Source organism: Elgaria multicarinata, chromosome 2 (genome assembly GCF_023053635.1).
Source record: "Elgaria multicarinata webbii isolate HBS135686 ecotype San Diego chromosome 2, rElgMul1.1.pri, whole genome shotgun sequence".
NCBI classification, from domain to species: Eukaryota; Metazoa; Chordata; class Lepidosauria; order Squamata; family Anguidae; genus Elgaria; species Elgaria multicarinata.
In genome coordinates this window covers 33563240-33582065 of record NC_086172.1, presented here as the reverse complement: position 1 = coordinate 33582065, position 18826 = coordinate 33563240, and positions in this window count along the sequence as shown.

Genomic DNA, 18826 nt, shown 5'->3' with positions numbered 1-18826 from the left:
CTAAGGGTTATCCTGGGATCATCCAGGGTTCGCCCCTGCCTGAGCACTGGATCCCCTGTGTGTCACCTAGATGAACAGGTTTGACCCCTGGACGATCCAGGGATAAACCTTAGGTCTAGCTATGGCCTAAGTTTCATTAAGCTTACTCCCAGATAAGTGGGAATCAGATTGTGCCTTAATACTATAAGTCTCATACAAGTACAGAATCTATGGATTTGATATATGCCTTTGGGGTCTTTTTTATTGGGGTTTTAGGTGTATGCTTTTTTGTTATAATACTATTTTATAAGTTTGTGTGGTGAGCCATCTTGAGAACGGAGGACTACAAATCTAAAAATGAGAGATCTTTACATGAAGACTTTCTCAAAGAGATCAATACAGCCATGTTCTGTTTCCATCCCTGGCATAGGCGTGTGCAAGGTGTATGCCGGGTGTGCCCAGGCACACCCTAATGTCTCAAGTTGTAAGCACCAAATTGAGGGGGTCATTGAGTATAAATCCAGAGGGGGAACCAGACACAGCAGGAATGGTCTTTCAGATGCCCTTTGGCCACTCCACTGTTGCCACCCCTGACAGCGTGCCGTTGCTTCTGGTAGCAGGAGGGAAAAGGAAACGCTTGGCTGGGATCCTTTCTGCCAAGAGCCACACTTCAAAGAGGCCAGAAGAAGGCCCTTTGAAGGCTAATAGCCTATCGTTAGTCCCTCCTCCAGCCAGTGTCACCACAAAGCCCTACCAATGCTTGAGGGACATCTCCTTATCCCTCCCCCTTTACCTGCAATGGCCCTCCTGTTGTCTAAAGTGTTTAATAAATGAATGAATAAAAATAATGTCCTTTATGAGTATTCAATCAATGTTTGCCTTTAAAAAAAATAAAATTACCTGGGTGCACACCCTAAGGAAATGTGCTGCATACTCCCATGATCTTTGGCATATGCAGAAGCAGATTGGGGAATCAGGTCTGCAGACACACCTCCCAAAACTCTCATCCAGCCCTCCCATTGCACAAGTTACTCAAACCAGTTCTTGAGTGATGTGCAGCTTGAGGATTCAGGCATGTTGGTAGGAAACCGGATGATGGCCTTATCTACACTAGAAGGCCTCTTCTTGTGTGTAACACAAACTGGAAGAGAGCTAGTTGGGATGACAGAAGTCCCCACAGACCTCCTATTCCCTGGATTGCTTCCAGGGTGAGGGGAAAGAGAGTGGAGCAGGAACTACAATACTGCTTTATAACAGTATTGACAACTGTTGGGCCCAGGAGACACTCCATATACCATTTGCAAACTTTTCAAAGTATCATTTTCTGCTTGATGTAGATCTGGCCAAGGTCCTATTGATCCCTGTAGGCATCTTTGGCTGTTTCTACACCAGCCCGAAAATCCGGGCTGGTCATGACCGAGTCTCTGTGCGGCCAAATGAGGCACAGGGATTCCCAGGGGCAAGGGGGGACGAGCACGGGTTTTCCCAGGGATAAATAATCCCTGGGAAAACCCGATTCTTTCTGTGGTCTTGGGATCATCCCAAGACCACAGGAGGTGTATGGGCCCCCGTCCAGGCTTCGTCCCGCCTCCTCGCAAGTAAATGCGAGGAGGCGGGAAACTGGCATGGGGCACGGAGCTCTTCAGGTGCTCCATGCCCATCAGCAGTGGAGGAGGGAAGGGATTCAGTTGTTTCTTTTTTAAAACTTACCTTTTAGTTGGAGCGGACGTGCACTCATCTTGGGTTAAAAAAATGGTGGGCGTGACATCCCTCCTTCCTCCTGGGATGTCACATCTATGTCTAGACAAAAGGGAGGATCTCACGAGCACAATATCATGAGATCCTCCCCCTCTCTACACACGTATGGTGTAGAAAGGGCCTTTCTGTGTGTTGGTGGGTAGTTTCACTGTAATTCCCTCAGGAAGTTGAATGTATTTGTTATGATAGAAAAAGGCCCTGGCAGTTATTGAACAAGGTTCTCAGGATGCAAAAATAGGTTTATCAACAAGAAACCCGGCACGTTTTGGCTGTCCCTTATTTTGAGGCCTTCTTCAGGGGGTAGAAAAAAAGTATCTGCAGTAGATTAATAGAGGAGACAATCTTTTTGCTGTGAGAAACTCTGCAGTCGCTTTTCTCTAGTTGACGTTCCAGGCCAAGTTTTCATCTCAAGTCTTGAAATGCAGAGACAGGAATGATGAGTGCAGCCCTGCTGAGAACAGCCTTATGATGTGATTGTGCTCTTTCTTAAATGGACATTGAATGGGAGTGTGAGGAAACCTTCCAAAATGGCCCATATACTCTCCTCTAATGAATTCAGTGACGCTAATCTCAACTGCCTTTCAAGGCCAATTCTGAAGGATTACATAAGTGAATTTAGCACGCAGGTTACTTTTAGTCTCACAGCTGCATTATGAAATCATTTTTTTCAAGTTTATAAAGCATCATGATAAGCAGACATTAAAGGGAAAAGTCTTTCACTCCCTAATTGGTACATATTTGACAGATCAATGTTAGATTAGGAACTATTTGAAGATATTTAAAGAATTAATCGTTACAAATCCCATATTTCGTGTTCCTTATTTAATTCAAGATGAGTTTCTATTACAGCTAATCCGTGTAACTAAAAAGTACTTAAGTAGATCTTCAGTCTATGAGAGAAAATATATTTTCATTGTTAAAAGACCCTGACTGCTGGATGTAGAAAAGATTCATTGTAAGTTTTATGTTCCAGGACTTATTTTAAAATTATTCTTATGCTGTAGCTGAGTTTTGGGGGAAGGTTTGACATCAACATTTCATAAACAGTCTCTATATCAGCATTTGATAGGGCACAATCCAACCGCAGTGAACTTTCTCATTAAAATGAAATGCTTAAATTGGGCTGGACCACTGTTCTCCAAGAAGCGAACAACTGAAAGTTATAGACTTGTAAAAGGTATGTGTGCTTACATTATGTATACATTATTATACATAATTTGTGGAAAACCAGAACATTATCTGTTCAGAGAAGTAATTGTTAGATCTGCTTCTTCCCTTTTGAAAATGCTTGATTTTTATGGCTTACAATTAAGGACATTTAAGTTTTCAATGCCATACAACAAAATTTATAAAATAATTATTAAATATTTAAATAATTATTAAATAATTATTAACCCCCTGTCTACCACAGTTTGATACCCAACAACAACAACCAGTTTATTGATCCAGTCCACAGACCCCACAACAACAGACAAACGAGAAGAAAATGCAAAGCAATTACTAATTTTACAGAAGTAAAATCCTAAAAGATAGGTCAGATATCTCTTTTAGTACCCCCCCACAATATCAAAATTAGTCTAGTTAGATAATATTTTAGACTGTATCATCTTTGATTTCAGCCAATATTTAGCTATAATTTTTGAATAAGAAAAAATAAAAAGGACATCACATTCAGACAATCTTCCTGGATACAGATTAATGGATTAATTAGCTCATTACAGAGGTCTCAAAAGAAAAGAAAAGTATGGCTTACTGTTTCAATTTCTTCTGAGCCACAAGAACATAGCCTGTTGGATAAAGTTATCCGCCTAAATCTCTCATTCAAGAGGAGTGAGGGTATCACATTAAAACATGTAAGAATAAATGCCCTCTGATACTTTTGAGAAACTTAATGTTTGCAAATATTTGGCTTGATGATTAACAGAAGCCAAAGGAATGCCAAATGCCCAAGGAAAGCAGGTCTTATTTGCTCCTGTGAATGAATCTTGAAAATTTATATCCCGAATATATTGGATAATACAAAATCTAGCCTTATCAGAGTATTTAAGTAAAATGTAAGGCATGTCTACACCATATTGGTGTAGAGGGAAGGAGGAGGGAGGATCTCACGCATGCTTATTGCGGGATCCCCCCTCTGTCTACATGTAGCACGTAACATCCTGAGATACCTGAGAGAGCGCCTTCTCCCTTACCAACCTGCCCGGTCACTGAGGTCATCCGAGGGCCTGCTCCTGGTGGTTCCACCTAGATCCATCCTCCGATTGGAATCCACCAGGGGAAGAGCCTTCAGCGTGGTGGCGCCCCTCCTGTGGAATTCCCTGCCTCTGGAGGTCAGGCAGGCGCCAACCTTGTACTCCTTTCGGACCTCCTGAAAACATCTTTATTCCAAGAAGCCTTTCTTTAACATGCAGCCTTGGATTTCTGTGTTGTTGTTTTGCTTCTTTTTAAATTTTGTTTTAACTGTTTTATTCTGTTTTTATTTTCATTTTACCTTGTACACCGCTCCGAAATTTTTTCAATGAGGAGTGGTATATAAATATTCTAAATAAAATAAATAAATAAATAAATAAACATCCCAGGAGGAAGAGGACGTCGCACCCGCCATTTTGTTTTGTTTTTTAATTGGAAAAGAGCGCAGGAGTGCTCCTGTGCAAAATGTAAGCTCCGGCTCCCCCCACCCCAACACTGATGGATGCAGAGCTCTGAAGATCTCTATGCCTCATGCCCCAGCTCCTCGTGGTTACTCATGAGGAGCCGGGATGAAAATGGGACGGACAGCCACATATCCCACGGTCTTGGGATCAGCCCAGGACTGTGGGAAAAACTGGGATTAAAGAGTAGGGCGATATCCCGGGGCAAGGGAGGGATTGTCCCTCCTGCCCCCGTGATCCCCTGTGCATAATGTGGATGCACAGGGCTGATCCCGGGGCAATCCCCTGGGTATTGCCCCATCTAGCCATGGCCAAAGTTAACTATTGTTACAGTAAACCCAATGCTGGATAATAGTTAATGAGAGTTCCCCTGCCCAAAGTAGTACAATTATTCACACCAAAAAAAGAAAGAAACTCACTTTGCTCTCAGATAAATGCAACTCTATTGGATAGACTAATAAAATGGTTTTATATATGAACTACAGAGATCTGTCAAAATACACCTACACATAAAACATCACAATCAATCAAAACCACAGTTATTTAAGATTATATTCCATACATGTCAGTGGAACTTACACCTACATAAATAGTTCATACTTGGGATATTTTAAAGTGAAATCTGGGGGTTTTATCTCTAGACTTTTCTTTTTATTCCCTCCTGCTTTTGTAATTCTTGGAAATTACCTGTCAAAGCTATGGTTGGAATGGTTTAGTGGTTGCCTCATACTTTAGTATGCCAGTATTTTCACAGAAAACTGTGAGGAAACTGTGTCTAATACTAAATAATGTTCTGCAAACAATGACGGTTATATTCATGAACAATTTTCACTTGGAACGGGGAGGAATGCAAAAATGCATCGATACATATGGAAATAGACATCATTCCTCAAGTATGTAATTTTGGCCCATGGCACAATCCTGTTTTAGTGAAACATTCTTCATGTCTCAGAGCTTCACTGCTGTCTTGCAGCTGAGAAACAAAAGAAACAATGACCAGTTCAACAACTGCAGGAGGACTCTAAAATGTTGATGGACCTAAGCTAAGGCTTAGGCCAGATCTACACCAAGCAGGATATAGCACTATGAAAGCAGTATGAAAGCAGTTTGTAAGAGGCAGGAGCCACACTACTGCTTACAGTGGTATTGAAGTGCACTGACAACTGTTGCAGCACTTGACATGTACCATATACCGCTTTCATAGTGCTATATCCTGCTTGGTGTGGCTCCTTTCTCTTATATACCCCTTTCATACTGCTTTCATAGGGCATGGCTAGACCAGGAGCCTGGAGGGGGAGGATCTCATGATATGATGATCGTGAGATCCTCCTCCTCAGTCTAGATGCACGCATGACGTCCTGGGAGGAAGAGGACATCACTTCAGCCATTTTGTTTTTGTTTTTATATCGAAAATGAGTGCAGGAGCGCTCCATCGCAAAAGTAAGAAACATTTACCTACAAAATACAAGCAGGTGAGTCTGTAATTATCTAACCAACCATTGGGATAATATCTTGAAGCTGCATAACAATAACAAATATTTTGACAATTCAAACAACCTTTATTGATGGGTTTTGGCAAAGTTGTTGGAGAGATCCTTAGCTTTTTGTTCTTTGTTATTAAATTATTCCACTTACTCAATGAAACCATCAGTATTGGTTTGGAAACACTTCCAAAAAGAAAAAGAAGTCTAGGTAAGATATTCATCTTTACTATGGTCAGCGAGATCTACACTGAGCAGGATATAACTTATTATTATTAATTATTATTAATATTTATTTATATAGCGCCATCAATTTTCATGGTGTTGTACAGAACAAAATAAAACAGAATACAAAACACCCTGCCATATGGCTTACATTCTAAAATCACTGTACCAAACAAACAGGGAGGGATATATATTATGTATCCTGGGCCCAAACTGTTGTCAAAACCATTATAAATCATTATAAAGCAGTAGTGTAGATCCTGCACAAAATACCACTAATCCAGTCTATTTTAATGGTTTCTTTGCTGACAAAACTGTGGAATAATTTGTCTGAAAAATCCCTTTGATGGTGGGTGTAATCTATTGTCCCAAATATTGAAAATACATACGTGTCCATTATATATATATATATATATATATATATATATATATATATAAAATATTTGTGCTTACATTATCATAATTATTACTAAATTTGCATATTTCCATATCAATTAGCATATTCACATTTTATATCTGTGTCCTCTTTTTTTGATGGGATGTAAGTGATCAACCCTCACTCTTCTGTATGTTTAGACCAGGGCTCAATTAAAACATGCTTAAGAAATTAAAACTCTCATGCATGACAAGAGGAATATTTTGTTCTTCAGCTTTCTCGCGGGCTTTCAGAACTCCACAGTTTTGTCCTTATTTTCTGGCTCTTGTTTTTGGAAGAACATATCAATTACTTTGTGATATGCCAGTTTTGTCAACAATTAATCAAAATGTTAATGTCACAAGTAAAAAATAATAATAATGAAATTCCCAAGCTGCCTTTACACCTTAACCACAGGGAACATTTTCTTCAGTTGAATCATTCACTGGATGCCAAGACTAATTTTCTCTTGTTTGGTATTCCAATTTAACTATGCCAGGTATGACATCTTTGACACTACATAATGAAACACAGCAACCTTGCCACTTTTGAAACTTAGTAGGATGATGGATTTTCATTATATGAAAATTAACCTGGTGATTTCGTAGCATGGCCTACTTCGGGCAGGACGATGTGAGGTCATTATTTTACCTCCACTGCCAGCTGGTTCACAAATGCCTACAATGTGTACAATGTATATCTGGATGGATGCAGGAGTGTGCCTTGGGCTCATATGCAAGGCTGCCATTGAGGGAAGGCATGGTTGAGCTCCTACAAAAGGCCCACAACCCAGCTGAGGTCCACTGTAACAGGGCCCTGGCATTGCTCCTCCACTTCACCTTTGCAACCTGCTTGTTCACTTGCTTCTTGCTCTGGCCCAGACAACAGAAGTGATAAGCAGGAGGAGCAGTAGATCCCGCTGCCTAATTGCTCCTTGGTCCTCTGCCTGTCAAACATGGATGTGGTAGCAATGATGAGAAAGAGGAGGAGGAGCCACAGCAACTGGTGACAATGGCGATGATAACATGGAGTGACTTTGGGAGTCTTGCCATCCAAATCAGCTCCCTGTGAGTAGCCACACGTGTCAACAAAAGAAATACTCCAGTGGTCGTTTGGAAGAAACTTTACTTTAGGAATAAGTAACTTTCCATCCTAGGGTAGGATGGCTCAGTTCAGCCATGTGGTCAGCAACCCAAGAGGCAGGGAACAACAAAAAGAAGGAAGTAGAGGGGAGGAGACAGGAAAGGGAAGAACAAACATCCCAGCAATCCCCTCCCACCTTGTTCAGATACACATTAACTCTTCAGCTCCAGGTTCAGTGACCTGTAGCTCGAGTTCTGCTAACAGGGAGGGGGGCAATGAGGGTATCTCAAGCCTTTAGGATTCAATGGGATTAGAGAGAAGGGATACCCATAATTAGAGGGTTTCAGTGAGATGGGAGAGGAAGGACTGTAGCTCAGTGGAAGAATACATGCTTCATATGTGGAATGTCTGAGGTTCAGTCTCTGGAATCTCCAGTGCAAGGCATCAAGTAGCACATGATGGGAAGGACCTGTGCTGTGCCTGAGACACAAAAGATCCACTGCCAGTCAAAGTAGGCAATACTGGATTAGATGGACAAATAATCCCGGTATAAAGCAACTTCCAATGTTCCTATGAATAAGGGGATGGAGGGGTTCATACTACTGGGAAAGAAGGTGTCTTGTCTCTTCTCTTTGCTCTCTTAGTTGCTGGTCCCCACCTGTCCTGCTAGTGTTTGTCTTTGCTTTGAAACAAAACTAGGCCACTGAAATCTTTTCATCGCCTATGACTGATCCAACAGACTGTGAACTGCCATGGGGGAAGAAGAAATCAAAAGCATCTAAGTGATTTATCACCAGATGCTCCTCTCCCTTCTCTTGAAACAACATCATTCTTGTCTCTGGACAGCCAGTGAAAAATGAACCACAGGCTGTGCTCCAGAATTTTCAGGAGAGCAAAGGCTTGAGACAATAAACATCCGCCATAACTGACGATGTCCAGATTCTTCCAGAGGAACCATTTCATCTGGAGAACCTTCTAGCTGTGAAATAAACAGAGGTCAAGGTTAAATATGGCGTAGCCTCAAAAGGGTTTAAAAGGGTTTTTATAGAGGTGAGCTAAAATGGAAGCTAAGCAAATGACACTAGCACTTTCATCACCTTGAACAAAACTGCCAACTTTCTTTCTGTCCCCAGATTTAGTGTTCATCTGCCTTCCTCTTGCTCCAAATGTTGCCTTTGTTCTGGCCAGTTTCATGTTCATTGACCTTTCATAAATAATTCTTTGTGGGAAATAACTCATCCAGGAACTGATCTTGCTAAAAGCCCCATCGCATCTAGGTAGAAGCGTGCGGCTCCCGTCGCTTCTCTGTCGTCGCTCCGACGTCGCTTCCTGAAAACAGGAAGTAACGAGTCCCATTAAGTCCGACAGGAGAGAGCAATAACAGGACTTTTTCCGGGGGGCGGGGTGTTGCGGAGCAAGGAAGGCCAGAAGGGCTGGAAGACGTCATGACAGGCAACGTCATGTGAGCAATCCGTGAAGGCCCAGTAATGAGCATGCAGTAAAACGCTCATCGGATAGAGCTTTATCTCAAAGTGAGTTATTTTTCCTTTTGTGGACTAGCTAGTTTGAAATTACCTCATTTACGAGTTAATACTTCAGCTCTTCACAACTGAATTATGCCACACATTGCAAAACACAGTGCAACTCAGGAAATGGCTAGACCAGGCCTATATCCAGGGATTGTCCCAGGATCATCCCTGTGCATCCAAATGACACACAGGGGATCCGAGGAGCAGGCAGGGATGACCTCTCCATTTGCCTGGGATAATCCTTAGGTCTAGCTAAGGCCTCATTTACAAGCCAATTATCCTGGACTTCGCAAAACTGGGGATGGCTGTTGATCTAGCACTTTGCATGATCTTATCACTGGTCACAATTAGCACTTCCTGATTTGTTTGTTCAGCCATTTTATTGAATAACTTTTTATGGGGACTTCACTTGCATTGCTTGCAAACTTTTGATTCAGACATAACAACAAACCATGCCCAAACCACAGCCCCTTCGGCTTGCTCCTCCCCTTTCCCTGCCTTCATATGTGAGTTGAGCAGATGAAATGCTTCTGGTTGCAGTTTGCAACATGCGAGAGATTTTGGGTTGGATCAAAGGACACTTCACCACATTCATGCAAAACTGTGCACAGCAATTCATTGCAAACCTGAGTCAGAAGCTTCTCTTCAAATCCTCTCGCACAAAAAGGTGTAGGTAAAGGCAGAAGGGAGTATGACAACCTGAGGTTTGTGCCTGCTTGTGTTCATAACAACAAACCAGCAAACCATGGCCTAATCTACACCAAGCAAGACATTGCACTATGTAAGCGGTGCTATATAAATAAATAAATAAATAAATAAATAAATAAATAAATAAATAATAATATAAAACAGAAGGAGCCACACTACTGCTTTATAGTGGTATTGAAGTGCACTGACAACTGTTGGGGCCCATCGACACATACCATACCGTTTTCATAGTGCTATATCCTGCTTGGTGTAGATTAGGCCCATGGTTCTTTGCTATGTCTGAATGGAGCCAGTGACTAGGTAGCTGGATCAGGGCCACTGGAATCAGTCAAACTGACTTGCCAATATGCAACATTGGCCTGGTTCAGACAAAGCACTAAACCATGCTGCTTAACCACAAAATGGTTAATGGAATGCATACATTCCGTTAACCATTTTGTGGTTAAGCAGCACGGTTTAGCGCATTGTCTGAACGGGGCCACTAAGTTTATAGTGACAGTTCACTTCAGACTGTCTAATGTGAAGCTGATAATGTTAACTCACAGATAACTTGTAAGACTCTTCTTGACTGGTGCAGCTTAAGGGTTCCTTACATCTTCCCCTCTTGAATCTGTGCATTAACAGAGTAAAGATGAATGAATGAATCCAAAGAATTAGACTTTGATCAGGGAGAACCAAGTCCAGATCCCTGCTCAGCCAGGAAATTCACTGCTTCTTAGCCTACCTCACAGGGCTCTTGTGAAGATAAAAGGAGAGACCAGGGAATGTAGCCCGGAGCTGCTTAGATTAGGGGCAAAATTAAAAGTTATGAATAATTTTAATAATGGAGTTGCAAGCAAATTTCATCTAAAGTGAAATGGAAAGCGAATTTAATTTATAGGTGGCTGTTCTAGTAGGACAGAATCCTTGGGGGAAGTAAAAATAATTTCTGTAAGTCTAATTACATTCTTTCAGGGGTGGGGTTTTTGCCAGTCTCTAAAAATGAGCAGAGACGTCTTCAATTGAAATACTCATGTTAGTAAGACCTATCTAGATGAATAAGCAAAACAGAACATCCCAAGATAAATGGATACATTTAGGAATTTGTTGATGTATTTGCTTATAATGTCATGTGAATAACTTGAATGATATATGGTTCCCAAAGTGCATATTTTTTTCCACTTTGCTTCGAGAATACTCTTAATGAAAAACACGTGGAGAAAGTTTGAGGGGCTCACCCTTCTAGCACACACCTTCCGATCCTAAAAAGGCAGCTGATCAGAATAATGTTGGAGGGGACCCAGAATCTGTGGCTGGCTGGCAGACACAGGAAGTCGTTTCACAGTTGCTGGCTTGCTCGGCAGCCAGTGAACGCAGATGCAGATGCATCTTCCAAAAGAAACAGACCCAGAGGGAGTCACGTTGGGGAGTGACCTTCTTGGTTTGTGTTGTACTTCATCTGTTCAAATTAATCGTTCATGATCCAAAATGGCTTGTCCTAGGTGAAATGGGAATTCTGCTAAACACACACACACACACACACCAGAGGGACATGTGAAAGATTTTCTGCTTAAATAACTGATGTAAGACAAGACAAGTCTCCTCCCTATCTCATCCCAAAATCAATACTGCACGAGAAGGACACACAATGGTATCTTTTGAACCGTCTGAGAACTTTTTCAACCCTTGGGTGGAATTAGGTGTGCAGCTGCCTCCAAAAACAGCAACTGCATGTCTAACCTCCTGCTTCTCTGTAATCTCTAGTAGAACTGAATTCCTTTTGTGACATCATAGAGTTCTGTCCCCCCCAACAACCCAATCATGCTTCTCATCATTGGCTGTAAATGTGGAGGGGATATAGAATGGGGTGAGATCACAACATGAAGGAAGTGAAGGGGGAGCGTGACATGCAACCACCAGTTTCAGCAGCTGCTGCATTTATACTGTCCTGGCTGGTTTGGGCCTTAGGGGATGGGGAAAAACATTGGATAAATAATAAAGGCCCCTTGGGGTTGTTTTACACATTATACCAGAGCAGGTTTTATTTCACATTGCATGTACTTAACTCCAACAGTGAATCACCATTTTTTCACAAGGTTGTTTTTGCTGCAATAATTGCAATTTTAGCTGACACAAAAACCTCCACCCCAAAATCTCCCATTCAACATTTTTTACCCGTTCTTTCATTCCTGTTTACATAACCATCACCCCACTGATTGATTTAGCACCCCCTCCTTTTTTTTAATACTTGAAATGTTTCTTCACTGGGTAATCCAACCCAGACAAAGACAGTCTGACAAAGATATTGTCACACTACCAGGGAAGTCCTAATATTGGTAGGGTGGCCATATGGAAAGGAGGACATGTCTCCTGTATATTGAACAGTTTCACAGAAAAGGGAATTTCAGCATGTGTCATTTGTGTGCAATGCAGCACCTGCTGAAATTCCCTCTTCATCACAATAGTTAAAGCTGCAGGAGCCCTGCCCTCTTGACTAGATACAAAAAGGGCAGTGTTCCTGCAGCTTTAACTGTTGTGATGAGGAATTTCACCAGGTTCTGGATGCATACAAATGACTCCTGCTGAAATTCCCTTTTCTATGCAATTGTTAAAAATACAGCGGCCCTGTCCTCCTTTCCATATGATCACCCTAACCATTGGGCAGAAGCAGGCAGTTGCCTCAGGCAGCTGGAAGGTTGCTGGCAGCAAGGTGCTGAAGGAGAAAAGTGCAGGCCACATGACCTGACCTGCACCAAATAAGCTAGCCTGCTGCCTTCAGCTGCAGTGGAGGACATGGCCATGGGTGTTGAAGAAAGATTCAATTGCCAGTCCATTTGACAGAAGGGGGCACCATCTTGTTCTTTGCCTCAGACAGCAAAATGTCTTGGGACAGCCCTGCACAGCACCACATAGGCAATAAGGTATGGTATGTGATGATATCACTAAGGGCAAATGAAATCATGCCACTGCCTTTACTTTGAGTTGGGGGGATGCATTCCCATTGCCCCACCAATTGGGCCTGTGCTCCTTGCCTAGCCACACGGCATGCACAAAATTTCATTGCCTGCCCATCCATGCTGGGCAGCAAGTCTTCACCCTAATCTAATTCCAGTTGCATTTCATTACGCATGAACAGTTGGGGCACAACGGAGGAAGGAATGATAATCTGGAAGAGTAGGAAATAAATCATCATCATCATCATCAATTCAAATGTGTATCCTGTTGGCAGGAAAGCAGTGCAGATGGATGGCACCTGCATGTTTCTGCACATCTGTCAACATCAGTTGCTGCACATCTGCACATCAGGTGTCAATTGTCCAAACTGCATTACTAGAATTTGAATATGCATCCATCTCTTTGGGGGAGTGGAGGAAGGCAATAATGCATCCTTGCTTTAGATTGCATGGGGAGGGGTGTGCGTGGGGAGGGGTGGTCATATTTTAGACTTCTAGTGGCTACTAGAAGGAGAGCTTTCTCCACTGTGGCACCCCAGTTGTGGAATGAGCTCCCCAGAGAGGTCCGCCTGGCGCCTACACTGTACTCCTTTCATCACCAGCTGAAGACCTTTTTATTCTCTCAGTATTTTAACACTTAAATTTTACTGTTCTAATCTTATATCAATTTTGCTGCATGGTTTTATCCTGGTTGTGCTTTTTATACTGTATTTTGTAATTGTGCTTTTAACATGTTGGTTGTTTTATTACGGTTTTAATTTTGTGAACCGCCCAGAGAGCTTTGGCTATTGAGCGGTATAAAAATGTAATAAATAAATAAAAATAAATAAATAAATAAATAAATAGAATGTTCCCCATGTTAAAAACTGCCTGATTACTAGTTTAGTACAAGCAAGGAGGTTTTGTGGGGAAGCAATAAAAAGGTTACTTTCCACCCACATCCCCACCTGTAGTCTGAAGGGTATAATTGAGAATTCTATCACCTCAGTTTATCACTTCATCCTTCATAGAACGTAGAATGTCTGCTCCAATGCCTTTCTTGTGTACCTTTCCCTACTAGCAGTAATGCCTCATAGTCAGTAAAGGTGTGCATCAGCCCCCAGCTTTGACTCATACCCTGACTCAGCGCTTCAAAAAGCCTCTTACTCCTTCTTGAGCCAATTCAGAGTCTGTCTGCTTCAACTTGATACCAAAAACCAAGGTGAGGTTTAGATAGGGTGACCATCTGAAAAGGAGGACAGGGCTCCTGTATCTTTAACGGTTTCATAGAAAAGGGAATTTCAGCAGGTGTCATTTGTATATATGGGGAGCCTGGTGAAATTTCCTCTTCGTCACAACAGTTAAAGCTGCAGGTGCCCTGCCCTCTTTTAAATCTGGTCATTGTAGTATAGCTCCTGCAGCTTTAACTGTGTTGATGAAGAGGGAATTTCACCAGGTTCTCCATATATAGGGTGACCATATGAAAAGGAGGACAGGGCTCCCGTATCTTTAACAGTAATGTAGAAAAGGGAATTTCAGCAGGTGTCAATTGAAGAGGATGAAATTCCCTTTTCATCACAACAGTTAAAGCTGCAGAAGCCCTGCCCTTTTTTGTATCTGGTCACTCTACTATAGCTAGTGTAGCTTTAACTGTTTTGATGAAGAGGGAATTTCACCCTCTTCAATTGACACCTGCTGAAATTCTCTTTTCTACATTACTGTTAAAGATACAGGAGCCCTGTCCTCCTTTTCATATGGTCACCCTATTCATATATACAAATGACACCTGCTGAAATTCCCTTTTCTATGCAACTGTTAAAGGTACAGGAGCCCTGTCCTCCTTTTCAGATGGTCACCCTAGTTTAGAAACCCAAGGCTGCATTCTCCCCATTGACTTCCATGGGAAATTAAAAAAGAAAGAAAGAAATAACTACAACTTAACATTTTTAGGGTCTCCAAAAGAGGACACCTTTACTTCCCCATATTTATTGTGGACCATTGTTCTAAAACTGATGGAAAGCCTAGAGGAATCACCTCCTAGTAAGAAACTTGCAAAGTTTCAAAAGGATAGGTGTAGTGGTTCATATGGAAGGGGAGTCCTCAAATGTGTATGTGATTAGCTTTCCCTTGCCTCCTTCTCTTTTGGGCACTGTGTATGAAAATGGCATATTTCGTAGAGGTATACCCAGGCAAGAAAACTGCAAAGTTTCAAGACGATGGGTGCAGGGGCTAGGGAGCCCCAATCTTTTTGAGCCATTGGGCACTTTTGAAAACTTAAGGGAACATTATGGGAACTCTCACAAAACGGTTGCCATGGAGGCTTACACATGTACAAAATGGTTGCCATGGTATGCGTGGCCAGTCACAAAACATCCATTTCACAGAAGGCAAACTGGCTAAAAGAAAAGAGCTGCCTAAGAACATAAGTTCAAGGCAGAAATAGGGACGGTGCTCAAACATTCAGGCAAAGCACTCACTACCACCCACCCCCCAGCTTCCCTTTCTCTTTAGTCTGGGTAGCCGAGCACACTTAAAAATGAAGCACTGGGCTGCAGCCACTCGCCACTGCTATTTCTTAAGAAGGCCTCTGCAGCCAATGTAGAAGATAAATATGGGGCTGAAGTCCAACACTTAATTTTTCAACATGCCTTAAACATTTTTTTAAATAAAAAAAACAAAAACCCAAGAGGGGCAGAGAGGAAACATCAAGGGAAGTGTCTATGGGTAAAGGCTTGTCCATAGTTATGATTGGAAAGCACCCAGGCTTTTTTTCTTAGCGAAATCTGGCAACATTGGAAGAACGGGCATCTCATGGGCCCATCCTTGCCCTCCCCCAAAACCACAGTTATTGGAAAGTCCTTGGCAAAACATGCCCTTGGATTAGAAGGTAGACCTGTCAGTCACTCAACTGTACTTCTTCCTTCCCCCTGTTTATAATCAGCATTTACAGAAACGATACCAAGAGATGTGATTTGCAGGAGACATTAAAGACTACATGCCTCCAAAACACACGTTCTGGATCAACTCCAGTTCTATTAGCTTGAGAGCAAGACAGAACTTCTGGCCCTCCAGATGATTTGGTCAACAACTACCACCAACCCTAGTCAACATAGCCAATGGTGATGGGACATGGGAATTGTAGGCTAAAATATCTGGAGAGCCATAAGTTGCTACACCTTGCTTTAGAAGGAACCTACTTAAGAACATAAGAAGTACCATGCTGGATCAGACCAAGGGTCCATCTAGTCCAGCATTCTGTTCACACAATGGCCAACCAGCCATCAGCCAGGGATGAACAAGCAGGACATGGTGCAACAGCACCCACCCACCAACGTTCCTCAGCAGCTGGTGCACACACTGCCTTGAATACTTGAGATAGCACACAACCATCAGGGCTAGTAGCCATTGATAGCCTTCACCACCAGGAATTTATCTAACCCCCTTTTAAAGCCATCCAAATTGGTGGCCATCCCTACATCCCATAATTTAACTATGTGCTGTGTGAAGTACTTCTTTTTATTTGTCCTGGATCTCCCAACAATGAGCTTCATGGGATGACCCCAGGTTCTCGTATTATGAGAGAGGGAGTAAAATGGCTCCCTATCCACATTCTCCATACCATGCATAATTTTGTACACCTCTATCATGTCTCCCCTTAGCCTCCTTTTTTCCAAGCTAAACAATCCCAGTTGATGGAACCTTCCCCCATAAGGGAGATACTCCACCCCCTTCATCATTTTAGTTGCCCTTTTCTGCACTTTTTCCAGCTTTATAATATCCTTTTTTAGGTGTGATAACCAGAACTGTACATACTTCACGAAGCAACAGAACCAAATTGAAGCAACCCAATCCTGCTCAGGCTTCAGCCTTTGTCCAAATCTGATGCACATCCCTAACAATAAGTCCTTTAAACGCTGCCAGCCCGACATAAAGGCATAGATAGGCTGGCTTTTCAGAAAACGGGGATAATTTGTGGAATCCGTGTGTGGCCCACACTAGTAATTATAGATACAATGTATAAACAGGTTTTCTGTTACAAAGCTCTGTGGCACAGCTGTTTCTCATTTTCCAGCCTACAGATGTTATCTTGCTTACATGGCAAGTTAGCGTAAAGGGGATTGTGTTGACCCAGTGGAGCAAGATGTTCACGTCTCAGTTTTGAGTGAGCATCCCATTATCAGCAGGATTTCTTGGTGGCAAGAGCCGTGCATCTCAACAGCATGCTGAAGAACAACAAATTGGCTCCAGAAATTAGGCCCATCTTAGCCCCTTCGCTCCAGGAGGCCCACTTTGCATACTGTGAACACTTAAGCAATATGCTATCTTACCTCACTGTGGGGGGAAATCCTAGTGACTCAGAATGTTGGCTCCGTTATAAGAAAAGAAATGCTCATTAGCCAGCCTGGCCATACAGATTAAAAAAATCATTTTTGTTCTGCTTTGAGATAAGGAGGGGGGCAGAGACTGATTTGGAAACAATGAGGAATAGAAAAATATTTTTTTAAAAAAACATAAAACTTTGTGCTTTTATCTAAAATTGTTGCTGTGAAGTTAGGTCAGTTCATCTGAGCACCTCCACCACAACCCTGTAGCTACTGTGCTAAAACAATGGGTAGAATCTAACTGAAGCCCTACATAAAGTAGACCCATTGAAATGAATAGAACTTACATTAGTTGTAACTAACTTAAATCCCATTCATTTCAATGGGTTTACTCTAAATAAGACTTCAGTTGGATTCCACCCAAGAGGTGCAGGGCCTCAAGGTGGGGCTGGTGGTCCTGTGCTCAAGAAAGGAGTCAGGAAGTCCACTTCAATCAACACAGTTAATCGAGTGTAAATCCAAATCCATTACCATCAATTTCACCACCATCCTCATCATCACCACCACCCTCCTCCTCCTCTTCATCCCCATCCTCATCATCGTGGATGTTGGCTCGGAAAGCAAAACTATTTATTTATTTATTTATTTATTTATTTATTTATTACATTTCTACACTGCCCAAAAGCTGAAGCTCTCTATGGTAGCTATGCTGAAGTGTAGTAAGCTATGCTGAACTCTTACTCATGAATTAGTCCACTTGATTTAACAAGCAACTACTTTAAAAATCGCAGACACGACGTTTTGAGAAAGGGGCCCTTCAGAGTGTTGAGAAAGGCTTTCAAATTTTAGATAAGGGATCTCATTTTGCAACGTGTTCTTAAACTTCTGACCTCGATAGCTGCTGGGTTTGGAAAGACTATTGGTGAGGAAAAGGTCACATTTTTGCACTTTTGCTCATCATTATTCTCCATTCACTTATTACCTCTGGCATCTCTCTGCTGGACAAAGGCAGGCCAAACTTCTCTAGTTTGTTGAAACACAGTTGAAACTGTGTTTTTCTGTTGAAAAACACAGAATTTCACCCCACATCTTCCCTCTTAGTGTGTAGTATCATCCAAGTTAATCACTACAGAGGTTCCAGTTCCCTATCTCCCTTGGATTCTCAGACATATGAATCATCAGAAAATGAACCTTAGTTCTTGAGAACTGTTCTGAGAGCAAATGAAATTATCTTGAAGTCTATCTGGCTAATTGCAGGATCAATGGCAGTGGATATGAGAAAGCCTTCGCTGCAGGGCTTTTAGGCTTCATGTTTTTGTCAAGTTCATCATACACATTTAGGAACATCCTTATGTTCTATATTAGACAGGGAATAGTTTTAGAACATATTCAAGCACTGTGCTGAATTGGGGTTTTCTGGAGGAGATTCACATGGCAGTCTTTCAAGAGTGGAACTGTTTCAAAATGTGTGTGGGTTTTCTGAGTTGGCTTCCAGCTGCATTAAAATTAAGGATTTTTGAACATGGCAACATTTCCATACAAAACCACTGATTATGTTCCTGGAGGAAGAACTAAAGCTACAGAAATTATAGTTCATCTCTCCAATTTACATAAGAACACATAATTTAAATAATTAAGTCAGCAATGAAGCTAAACTGACAGTTGTTTCACTCCTGTAGCCTGAACCTTCATGCCAATCAAATTCATTGTTTGGCTGATAAAAACTGACTAGCACTGTAGCAGTGACATCAGGAAGAATTTGG